The sequence below is a fragment of the Xenopus laevis genome, chromosome 5L (assembly GCF_017654675.1).
Source record: "Xenopus laevis strain J_2021 chromosome 5L, Xenopus_laevis_v10.1, whole genome shotgun sequence".
Classification (NCBI taxonomy): domain Eukaryota; kingdom Metazoa; phylum Chordata; class Amphibia; order Anura; family Pipidae; genus Xenopus; species Xenopus laevis.
Window position 1 is genome coordinate 101,115,379 of NC_054379.1, and position 12,342 is coordinate 101,127,720.

The window sequence follows — 12,342 nt, forward strand, 5'->3', positions numbered from 1 at the left end:
GTACATTTTGCCTTTAATTTCTCCCCAATAGGACATGTGAGCTGCAACAGGGAATGGTTTCTCTGTGTAGAGAATTTTGCTGTCTGGCCCTGAAAGCTATAGTGTTCCGGAAGGAACAAGCAATCCAGACAATCCATTCCAGTGATCCAGTTCTCATATTGGAGCTCTCTTTCCACAGGAAGGCTGTCCTGTGTAAAGGTATTTAATTGTAGTTAAGTATTAGGAAGGTCTCTCTGAGTGGGGCGCAGAAGAGGAAGGTTACCTGTCTGTGTTAGGAACTCCCACAGTGGCTGGGGGTGCTGCCTGTCACTGCAAGGAGCAGAGGGAGATGTGACCCTCTGTGTCCTTAAAAACATTCAATAAAATTCACCTATGCCCCTGAAGAAGCCGCTGAGATAGATAGGGTAGATAGGCAGGTACTCCTGGAAAAATGGAAGGGAGGGGGTTACAGTCCTGATTGGGGCATACTTTCCTATTAGGAACACTTTGGTGATTCTGGTCACGCTGCAAGTTGGCACAAGACCATCCACTCGTCCACCTGAGCAATTTTATTGAGTGTTTTTAAGGACACAGTCCAGCACTGACGTAGTTAACGCAGTGGGTTTTGTTTGGTCGTGGGAAGTGTGGCACACTAAGGGTGTGTGTGGTTTTTAACCAATAAGTTATTAAAAGTTATGTTTTAAGCTATGGGGAACTAGTGTTAAGCTATCACCAGCACTGTTGATGGCGGTCTGAACTGGGTTGCTGGGAGTTGTAGGACAGGTATTCTGGCTATCAGGACACCTGACTCACACTTCAGTTGTTTTTTGATTGTGATATATTGTATTCAACCTTGCAGACCAGCTATCAAGCAAACATTGTTGTGCAGTGGATGCTAAATTGAACAAGAGTTTGCCTATATAAATCTGTGTTTTTGCCTGAATACATGGTGTCCCTGTCTTTATGCTCCTGATCTTACACTTATCTGCCTACCATAGCTAATTTCCCCCAGAAATTATGTGTACAGGCAGCCAGTTTGTCACACTACTTTTAAGCACATATTGGGCCAGATTCAAGTTGATGAGAAAAAGTCTGTGAAGGTTCTCATTCATCCAGGTATTTTTTTTTCTTTTTGCTTGAAGACATTCCGCTAGTCATCCGACTGGCTTTCTCAACTTTGATTGACCTGTATAAAAATATTTATGGTTATGTACCCTGGAGTCTTACTCCAATCTGCATAATCTGTTTGGTATAACCAACATGGTGTCAGAGACCTTATGGAAGTAAGGTGTTGATTGTATTAGCATGGCTGGAACTATGAGGTCTTATTAAACCGTCCAGTGCAAGATTCTCAAACAACATTGTATGTGGCAGACAATAAGGGACATATTTATCAAGGGTCGAATTTAAAAAACTTCGAAATACAAATTAAAAAAGAATAACCGAAATTAAGTCAAAGTTTTTTTTGGTCGAATAGTTCAGTTTTCGATCGAATAGGTCCGTATTCGGCCAAAATCGAATTTGGCCTATTCCCTAGTCGAAGTACACAAAAATTAGCTCGAAATTCTAATTTTTTTTCATTCGGAAATTCACCTCGACCTTTGATAAATCTGCCCCTAGATGTCACGATCCCCCACCTCTATTCAAACTTGATTTTTCCAAGTTCCCAAAAAAACAAAAGTTTTTTTCTCCTAAAATTAAATCTCTCCTATACATTTTCATGTAATAACCCATGTAATAACTCATGAAATAACGTTTCTCATTGATATGATAGTTTGTGTTTGTTATGGAAATACTGCAGAATGTGATCAGTACAGAGTTGTCATACATAAACTGACCTGATCTGAACTGTGCAGAGAGAGAAAAATCAAAGAAATACCACTTGCCCCTTAAGTCTTGTACTGTGTAACCTGTCCCACCGGTCGATTGGTCCCACTTACCTCTGGACGCGCTGAACAATGGGTTCGGACAGAGGACCTTCTGGCACGTTCACTTCCAGTGTGTCCGCGTCCAACACATGTGTGTCTGACACATTGTTCCAAATAGGAACTTGCACCTGCGTCCAATTGGACCCTAATTAACCCTTCTATGTGTCCATTGGTCCCATTTCCTGTCTTCCATTTTCCTCTCCTTGCCCAAGCTGGCTGCTGTGTACTCAGATTGGGGTGTTATACGTGTGGGGTCGCACAGCGTGGCATAAAGAAGGGGCCGCACAGCGTGCCATAAGGAAGGAGGCTCTATATTGCCATTACGGTCTCCGATGAAGTATGTTTATACCAAACGCGTCAGACCATAAGCTGATGTAGTTCTTCTTCTTTTTTAACGATGTATAAATAAGTGATTTTTTAAAAAAAAACGAATGCGACCGATTTGTGGCCCTGGAAGTGCGCTCCCATACTTTTGGATTCGATACGACTGATTGTCTCCTTAGCGACGGACTCAGGGCGGCAGCACCCGGGTCACATTACCGGAAGGGTAAGCCTATCCTTACTATTTTACATGTGGAAATGGCAGGCATTTGGGTACGAGTATAATCCTTTTGGGATATTAACAGGAGCAGGGTTTGGGGCATATTGCACCCGAACCACTATATTTGAACGGTGAACCAAAGGCAAAAAAGATAACTAACAAACTAAAAGGATAAAGCTTCATAGAAAATTCATAACTCCTCATAATTGATGTATGGTGTAATATTGTTTGAAAAAGTTTTCTATACTGCCATTATACTTATATAAACACACTTGAAACATAAACTAAACAGTAAAATACCAACCAGGTTTGGACTGAGAATCAAAATAGGCCCTAGCACAGGGGTGTCCAAACTACGGCCCGCGGGCCAAATGTGGCCCGCAATCCATTTTTAATTGGCCCGCAGCAAATTCCAAATGTATACCAGAATATGGCCCGCACACAGGGTCAGACTGGCCTACCTGGGCACTTGCAGCGTGCGCTGCGTCTGCACGCAGGGTTTGATTGCGCAGCACCCCGTGACTCCTCTTCCTGATGCGACTGGCCAGAAGAAGGACCCGACGCCTGTAGAAAACAGTGCGCTCATGCTTGCATGCATGTTTAGCACAGCGCAGCAGGGAGCAGCGATGGCCCTGAGACGGCAGCACATAAATATAATCAACATTTTATTGATTCGTAGCAGCCATCTTCCAAGAACTGCCTGGACAGGAGGGAGGTCGGCAGTGTGAGTGAGAAGTGAAAGGGACAGGGGAGAGAATGGTGGAGGTGGGTGAAGGGGAGAGGTCCAGTATGAAGAGAAGAGGGGAGTAAGAAGCTGCTAGGATGGGGAAGTGAAATTGGAGCAGGAGGTCAAGGGAAATAGGGCTCCATGATGAGCAAAGTGGGATTAAAAAAGCAGGGCCCACATCCTATTGTTCCAATGGGGTTAAAAAGCAATTGTAACAAAGCAACACAATATGTTGGACAAATGTAAGGGGCTACAAAGATTTGTACACAGCACTGAATACTATTTGGCCATGCCCTCGTTTGACTTTTTATTACTTATTTAGGGCCTAAATCACTAGTTAGCTACCTCGGAAAGGATATCGGTGTCAGGCTGAATGTCAAGATGAATGGTCGGCCCCAGCACATTTTCACCTCACCAAATCTGGCCCTTGTTGCAAAAAGTTTGGACACCCCTGCCCAAGCATTTCAATTACACAGAGAACCAAACAGCCCCCCACCAGCCACTAAATAATCACTGTCTATGGCATCTTACAGTAGTGATTTGCGGGCCGGCCTGGGACCCGTGGGTTCAGGCCGGATCCTGCACAAAATCTTCGGGTCGCAGGCGGATCTGCGTTGAGCTCTTCTTCCACTCTCCCCACCCGCGACCTAGCGCTTACGGCTTCTGGCGCCAAAATTTATAGACTTGATGTGGCATGGCTCTATAAATCGAGGGGGTACAGCGGGGCGGATACAGGTTGGGAGGGTGGGGGTTGAGAATTTCTCGACCCTCACACCATTATCTTAAAGCAACCACCCTGCCATTTGCCAGAACTCACAGATTGCCTGATACCAACCTCTGGAAATGTTAACTATTGTAGCCAGCTTTCCAGCAGCAAGTAGCTAAAGTGAGCTCTGTATTTTGTCGATTAGCGGCCACTGCACTTTTTTGCACAGGGCACTATTTACCCTAAGGCAGGCTGTTCACAGAGAGAGAGATGTTTCCTATATCTCAGCAGGCAGCTGAAGAGGGTGAGCTACACAAAGGGCTTTGTGCCATGATAACTTCTGTCAGCATTGATTATTTTTCTTTTAAGTATATGGTTTATATAGTTGACAAATTACAGGGAAAAGAGATGATTGGTAATTCTAAATGTACCTGTAGTGTTTTTGAATTAGACAGTCTAACATCTTAAGCCTATATCTCAGAAAGGAACTCATCAGATAGCTTGTCTTCAGAACACTCTGCATTGCAAGTTTGTTTTTTTCCCTGCTGAGAGAGTTCAGTGCCCTTTATTACTTGTTAATGAAGCATTGTTCTGGATGCACAGCTTGAGATCATTAAAACAAATAGTTCTAGTGCTTCTGTGGCTCTTTTTTTCTTTTTTGCAACACAGTGTGTTATTTAATTTGATATAGTTGCATAGTGATTTTGGGTTGAAGCAAGACCATAGTCCATCAAGTTCAATTTCTTTCTGTTTTACTTTATTTGGAAAGCAAATTGTAAGACACCATGAGAGTCTTAAGAAAGTTTAATTCACACTTTTGTGATAATAACATAATTATGATAAATAAATATTTCCTTATGTGGAGCTGGCCTGTTATGTTGAAGAATTCCAACTAGGGATGCACCGAATCCAGGATTCGGTTCGAGATTTGGCCTTTTTCAGCAGGATTCGGCCGAATCCTTCTGCCCAGCCAAACCGAATCCTAATTTGCATATGCATATGAAATTGCGTGCCTTTGTCAGAAAACAAAAAAGTAAAAAAATTTTCCCCTTCCCATCCCCTAATTTGCATATGGGAATTAGAGTTTGGTTCGGTATTCGGCCATATCTTTCGCAAAGGATTCGGGGGTTCGGCCGAATCCAAAATAGTGGATTTGTGCATCCCTAATTCCAACCCAAGGGTCTACTGCAGTTTATGACCACTACTGGGCTAGAGAATAAAATGCAACAACACAATCTATTTTGTTTTTTATTTTAAATGAGAAATATACAAAAGGGCCCCAACCACTCCACCAGATCCCCTAAAAGGGTCCCTGTTCCCTGAACCTGGGACTGAAATGATGGGTTGCAAAGCTGGGTTGTCACATCTGCTGCTGTGATCTCCAACAAGAAGCATGTTTGAAGGGTATACAGTCCTCTGTAGTTCTGTCCCTGAACAAGTCTGTAATAGCCTCAGATACCTAAAAGGATACTAAGAAAATATTTATATAGTTAATCAGGTTGAAAAAACCAAATTCCATCAAGTTCAACCCTTTCAAATGAAACCCAGCATCCATCCATACACACACAAACACAGAGAGCCCTATATACACTGACAAACTATATATACTCATACACTAACTATAGATGTTAGTATTTGTATTTAACCTGGGTTTTTTTGTTATGCACTTGTGACATACTGACATTCATAGCAAACCTTTCATTAAACTGCTCAGAAAACAAACAGCAGTTAAAAAGGACCATTATGTTGTGTTTGCTGACATGTAATACATAGTGTTCAGGAAGCTTGTAATTATTTTCTGAAAGGTGAACTGCATTACAACAGCCTTACAACAAAATACCATGGGACCACGTCACAGTAGAGTTCATTGCCTACAGTTTCCCAGCACTGAATCACGTAGAAAAACACATGAAAAGGAGGCTTCTGCCTACAGTGTCAACTCAGTGCCAGACCAAGTTCATTGCTAATTGATTAATAAAAGTCTCCAAAAAGTTAGCCTTTCCCATTTAATATATAAATAAGAAATAAATGTAGAATACTCATGGGGCAGATTCACTAAAGGGCAACGTGTCTGTCGCTAGCGAAAAATCAGAAATCACCTGACATTGGCAACTCACTAACAGGCATAGAGGACAATTCGCTAGCGAACGAGAACATCACTAGCGTTCATTCGCACTCTATCGCCAGTCGTTACTCTGCAAATTCACTAAGATGTGAATTTTACTGAACATTACCTCTTTCACCAGAGTTTACTTCACCACCTCATACCAGGCGAACTGATAATACGAAGCTAGATCTTCTTCAATCTTATGTCAGTGACATTATATCCTGTATGCCAGAAATGCATTAAAGTTGTTTACAATGGCGACTTTTCTTTTTTTAAAGCAAGATTGCCTTCAAGAGTTGAAATAATAAAGATATATGTGTGAACAAAGGTTTTTAAATAATTTGAGGGGCATGCCACATTTGTTTAAGATTGGGCTCATGTCTATGGCATTAGAGGATCTCTTCTGTCTTTATTATGGCTCATTGGACATTTGTATTAAAAAAAACATCACTATAAAGACGTCCATATGGTTCCCGTCCTATTCAAAATGACCTAAGCGTAAGAGTGCAAGCAAAGTTTCGCTAGGCAGAAATGAACGCTAGCAAAAAAATAGGCCAGCGTTTGGCTGCTGAGACGCAACTTTGCATTTTAGTGAATTAGTGTAGTGGTTACGAATTTGCGTCTGGCGAAGTGGCGCGGTGTGTTACCACTTTTGGAAGCTAACTGGTTGTTGGGGTGAGTGGAAATTTCAAGAGTAGTGGCAAGGAAACCAGGGACACAGTTTTGGCCTAGAGACAGAAGGTGTCCCCACCTGCCCGCCCTGGTTGGCTTTGGTCGGTGGTAGTCAGTTTAAAGACAATGGCACACCATGTGATTAATCGCCAGCAATAAATCTCTGCTTCTATGAGCAACTTATCTCTTGTAAAAGCTTTCCCATGGGCAATAATGTGAATCGCTGGTGGTAAAATCTCATGTGTTGCTTCAATCTCCCAAAAGAGGAAACTTCAAGAGGAAACATCAAACGATTTTGGGAGACTGAAGTGACACATGGGTTTTACTACCAGAGATTCACATTATTGCTGGTGGGAAAGCTTTTACAGGAGATTACCGTAGTTACCAGCAGAAGCAGAGATGTATCACTGGCGATTAATCTCCTGGTGTGTCATTGCCCTAATAGTATGGGCTTATTGTCACAGTTATAGGTTGGGCAGTGGGGTCCTTATCAGTGTGGGTGAATGAGGTTAAAAGCAGACGGCAGTACCACTTCAAAGGGCCTGATTTGCTGTGTAGGGTTCCATTGTTTTCTTCTGAAAATACCTGGAAGATTTTGGTAGCTGGAGACCCTGCATACCTATAGGGACCAAGATAAAGACAGCATATAAGGGTCAGGGCACGCAGGCAGATTTGGGGAGATTAGTCGCCCGTAGACAAATCTCCCGTTCTTCGGGGCAACTAATCTCCCCAAATGAACAATTCGTTGTCCGAAGTTGCCATCCCAGAGTGCCATCCCGCCAGCGATTTATATTTGTCGCCGGGCGACTAATCTCCCTAAATCTACCTGTGTGCCCTGACCCGAATGGGTATGGGCTTCCAGTGGTGATGTTGGTGTTGTAAGACTTCATTGTTGTGAGGGGAGCATCCTATAACCAAGGGCTGACAGAAACAGGCTACTTATCCCAGGGATTTTTATATCCATCTGTTTAAGTTGATTAATTGCTAATGTTATCAATTGAGACAAGTGACTCCTATAGTATTGTATAATGTCTTACTTACTTAAATACCCTTCCAACATCCTTCAGTACAGTATTAAATCTATAAGAGACATAAATAGACATAAATAGACTACACCACAAAATGTTAGAAGTGTTCAAGACTCTCTTGTTATAATAATAATAATATAATAATAAAATGCATGCAATGAATGCCAAATATTCATAGTTATAGGCATACAACAATTAATTAGCACCCTAGATTAAGGGAAACATAGAAGCTTTCTTAATTTGATTCTGGACTTGCCTGCAGATAAAGTGACTTTATCACTTTTACATTTGTTTTTATAAGGTTTTTTGAAGCATCCCCAATCCCTATGATTCTCTAAACTGTCACTGAATAGCAACAGCCAGGCTATATATGTTTTTGGCAGCACTTTTTTCCAGCCCCACTGTAACTGCTGTTCTGGATTTTTAGAGAAACACACGCACAGTTAGTTGTATGAGAACTCTACTAGAAGCTGTGTGTGTGTTTTGGTTCCATGCTTCTAAAGCCTGTTACTGACTCTGCCTTTTGTCCCGTGGTAGAAATGGACAAGGTTATGCTTTGTAGTTGATTTGATTACTGAGCCAGACTCAATAATGAGTAGTGACAGAAATCCCGTTGTTGTATTGACAGTATCTGTTTCGGATGAGTGAACTGTTTCCCATGCACGCAGTGTGGCTTGCCTGTTGCAGCTGTTGGTTTTGGGCACAAGAACTCATTGCTTTGGCAGTAATTTACATTTTTTAATGAACTGTTAGAAACCGTAACTTGTTTTATTTTTTCCAGCTAAATGACTGATTCAAATGATCAGTTAACAGATATGTCCATTCAGGTTCCAGTGTTCAGCAAGGATGTGTATCCTGATTAAACACCTGCACTTTATGTTTAATACAGAGAAAAAGGGTGGTTGGTTAATGACTAAAAGCAATATTCGTTCCTCCAGCTCTTGCTACTTCCTAATGTCCAAAATGCTTATATGCTGTCAATTCTGAAATCTGCCTTACTACACCATCACTCAGTGCTTTGTGGCTATCCTCCTGGTGCACTGGTGGATCTGTTCTGGCCTCTATTGCGGTTTCACACGTGCAATAGTAAGAATACCCTTGTATTAAGGACTAGCTCATGGTACTAAAACCTGTGGTTATAGGTGAGCATTTATACATATACAGCAAATAAATAAGTATACACAGTTATGGGGTAATGTATTAAATGGGTCTTAATTTTGCTACTTGTCTAGTAGCTCATAGCAACCAATCAGCACGCAGCATTTACTAGTCAGCCCCCTGTGAGTGCATTAGACTAATGTAAGAATTTTTATTACATATAAGGCTGAGATCCACACAGTTCCTGGAAACTTCATCACAAGGAATTTTTTTGGGCGCAAGTCTAGAATCACTATGCTCAAGTGGCTGGAGTAAAGTAAAGATTGTCACCTGAAGCAGTGGGAACCGGTTATTTGCAGCAATAAATCACTCTTCACTACTGGGTTATCTGACAGGACAAAGCTTGTACATGCCTGGAGAGGAGAGCTACCTGCCTGAATGTGAAATGTCAACCTTAGTGTTTGTTACAGGAGGAATAATTGTCTGGGGCTGTTTTTCATGCTAATGGCTGTTTTTCGTTATTTGGACAAAGACACCAGGTTCCAGTGAAATTCTTGACATGTCAAGAATCTTATTTTGTGGTAACAGTTTGGGGAAGAGTCTTACCTGTTTCCGTTTCCCATGCACAAACTGAGGTTCTTTCAGGGCCTCGGACTGGGGTGTCCAGGGCCTCCCACCCAGTTGCTATTTCCTCAAACCTGCCTCCCCCTCCCCTGAGGGATGGAGCTCTGGTTACAGGGGTCTTTGGTTACGTAGTGTATATTATAGAAAAATGCAGAATACACTCCAATAAGCAGTTTTGCAATTATTCCGACAGCTCCTGCATTGAACAAGGATCTTGTAGCTCAGTGGTTAATTAACAAAGCAGGAGGCTTCTCCAATCACAAGCCTTCTTGTATAGGATTCCATTCAATGCCAAGTCACAGTGTTTGGCTCCGAAGGGATAGAGCAGCATCCCCAAATCTTCAGTGAGAACCAATGGTCATGTTTATTGTGTTCTGCCTGACATGGCCACAATACTCCCCATTGGGTATATTGCAAAAGTGCAGATACTTTAATGATGCAGTATATTAATTCATGTATTTTAATTTCCCCGTTAATATTACAGGTCTTTATATCCCAAATGCTTTCCCACTCTGTTCTACTGTAAATACCCCTGAGGAATACAAGGGACATGTACCACAAACCTGAGAGGTGTCATTTTTGTTGGACTAGACACACACATATCTGTATCAGACATAATAAATAATATCCCATCATATGGCAGAAAACAGAGCATCATACCCTCTGTAAGCCTGCTTCCACTTGGCCACCACTAGCTCCCCGTCAAATACATTTAGGCACTACTTTACAACTGTTTACACAACCCTAATGGAAAGTAATTCTGAAGCAATAAACATTGCTAATTTGAAAATCACAGTTCTCAAGGGTAATTTCTGCATGGACAATAAATAGAATGTTAAGAATACCGAAAATATTTCATTTTATAGTAACAGACCCCCAAGGGGCATTTTTAAGATTCCCTCCTACCTACAGTATGCTTTTGTTGTCAGGGCTGCCATCAGAAATCACAGGGAACCGCACAACAACATTTGTCTGGGCCCCGCTTGCTACCCCTCCCCCACACATCAGTACGAAGGCCACACAAGACACAAGTGTTAAAACATTAAGTGCCCTCCTTAAAAAAACATTTGTGGCTAGGGCCCCTGATTGTTGTGTTATATCTCTGTTATATCATCTGAATTAGGGATGATCCTGCTTCTGTTATGTTTGGAGTTTTAACGTTACCTTTGGCTGGTGGTACTGTAAGATGCTTTGTCCTTAAACTATTCTGAAAACTTTTGACTGTAAAACAGCACTGTATTACTGTGGAAGACCAGTTTCAGACAAAAAACAATGGAGATTTATGCAAAGATGAAACATATAGCTGGGTCAAATATAGTTCTATAGCAGCCATGGATGAATGAAAAAATTACATAGTCAACACCAACAAAAAGAAGATTCTTCTTTTGTCCCTTCCCCCTAGGTTTGTGTGTTACAGGTATGGGACTTGTTATCCAGAATCCTTCCAGGCCCGGACTGGCAATCTGTGGGTTCTGGCAAATGCCAGAGGGGCTGCTGGTAGGAGGCTGTTTTGGGCTGGTAGGGGGCTGTTTGGGCCTCTGTGTACTTGGAATGGCAGGGCCTATTTTGACTCCAAGTCCAGGCCTGCTAGGGACCTGGGGTTTTCTGGATACTGGATCTTTCAGTCATTTGGATCTTGATACCTTAAGTCTACTAGAAAATCATGTAAACATTAAATAAACCCAAATAGGCTGGTTTTGCTTCTAGAAGGATTAGTTATATCTTAGTTTGGATAAAGTAGATTCTATGGGAGAAAACATTTTCATAATTTGGAGCTTTCTGGATAACAGGTTTCCGGATAACTGATCCCATACTTATACTGAGTCGGCTTGCATCTATTAAACCATGGCATGTGTTTTGGTGTCATAAGGGGCATGGAGCGCTCTATAGCAGAAATAATCCTCTACGATTTTATCATTCTCTATACAGGTATGGGACCTGTTATCCAGAATGCTCGGGACCTGGGGTTTTCCGGATAACGGATCTTTCCGTAATTTGGGTCTTCATGCATTAAGTCTACTAGAAATTCATTTAAACATTAAATAAACCCAATAGGCTGGTTTTGCTTCCAGTAAGGATTAATTATATCTTAGTTGGGATCAAGTACAAGCTACTGTTTTATTATTACAGAGAAAAAGGAAATTTTTTAGAAATTTGAATTATTTGGATAAAATGGAGTCTATGGGAGACAGCCATTCCGTAATTCGGAGCTTTCTGGATATCGGGTTTCTGGATAAGGGATCCCATACCTGTACAATAAATAGCAGAATGCTGTGCAGTAGAAGGTGTAAAATAATTCTTCAATTTCATTTTAAATTGCTGAATGTTATTGACCACACTATACTGTATGTGAAACAATGCAGTACTTAATAAATTTTAACTCTGCCACATCAGTTTGTATAATTATATTACACTCTTCTGTACATGGCACTTAATTCATGTGGCAGTTGGAATCCCACTACAACAGTCACATCCTCACTATGGGGCATATATATCAAAGCCTGCTAATAGAATTCACAGCTTTGTCTTTTCTGGTTGTCAGGGCCACAGGGGGGAGTAATTCACACATTGATAAATATGCCCCTAGAAAACACACAAGTCAACAGAGGGCGGTAAACTGTGACCATTATTTTCACCCTTTGATAAATACGCCCCTAAATTTGTCAGTATCACTTTAACCCAGACCAACCAAACCAGACCAATTTATCATCAAGCTTTCCCTGTTTTGTTTTGAGAGAGGGGGTAGAATGAAAACACAAATCTGATTGGTTGCTATGAGACAATGTCCAAGCACAAACGCAATTGAATTGAACGAGGGCCAATATCTTATTTTGTTCTAAAGCAGAATAAAATCAGTAATTGCCTGTGATTTTGGAGAACAAATACCTATTTTATCAGGGCACTAGCTTGCAGTTCAGACTGGTGCATTGTG